This window comes from Octopus bimaculoides, chromosome 23 (genome assembly GCF_001194135.2).
Source record: "Octopus bimaculoides isolate UCB-OBI-ISO-001 chromosome 23, ASM119413v2, whole genome shotgun sequence".
Lineage (NCBI taxonomy): Eukaryota > Metazoa > Mollusca > Cephalopoda > Octopoda > Octopodidae > Octopus > Octopus bimaculoides.
In genome coordinates this window covers 20,540,761-20,541,230 of record NC_069003.1, presented here as the reverse complement: position 1 = coordinate 20,541,230, position 470 = coordinate 20,540,761, and positions in this window count along the sequence as shown.

Here is a 470-nt window from a genome sequence, read left to right as displayed (position 1 = left end):
GACAATGAAAGAAAGAGAGAGAGGAATCGGTGTGAAGTGTGAGTGTCGGTGTTGCGGGTGGGGGAGCTGTGAGAGTGGAAGGAAGAGTAGTGGTGATATGGTGGTAGTGGTGGTGGTGGTGGTGGTGGAAATGGGATGTGATGGCAATAGGATGGGGGTAACAGCAGTTGTGAGGTGTGGGGAGAGGAGGGTTTATTTACATTTTCGAAAACAACGAAGAACTAGTGTTGGTTGGCGTTGTTATTTGTTGCTGTCGATGTGGACGGCGGCGGCGGCGGCGGCGGTGGTGGTGGTGGTGGTGGTGACGGCGGTGGTGGTTTGTTGTTGTTGTTGTTGGTGTTCAAGCGCCATATTTCGACGACTTGGCGGAAAGCATTAGAGCGTCGAACAAAATACCTCGCGGTATTTATTCTGGCTGTTTGAGTCGTGAGTTCGATTCTTGTTGACGTTATCTTTACTTTTCATTCTTC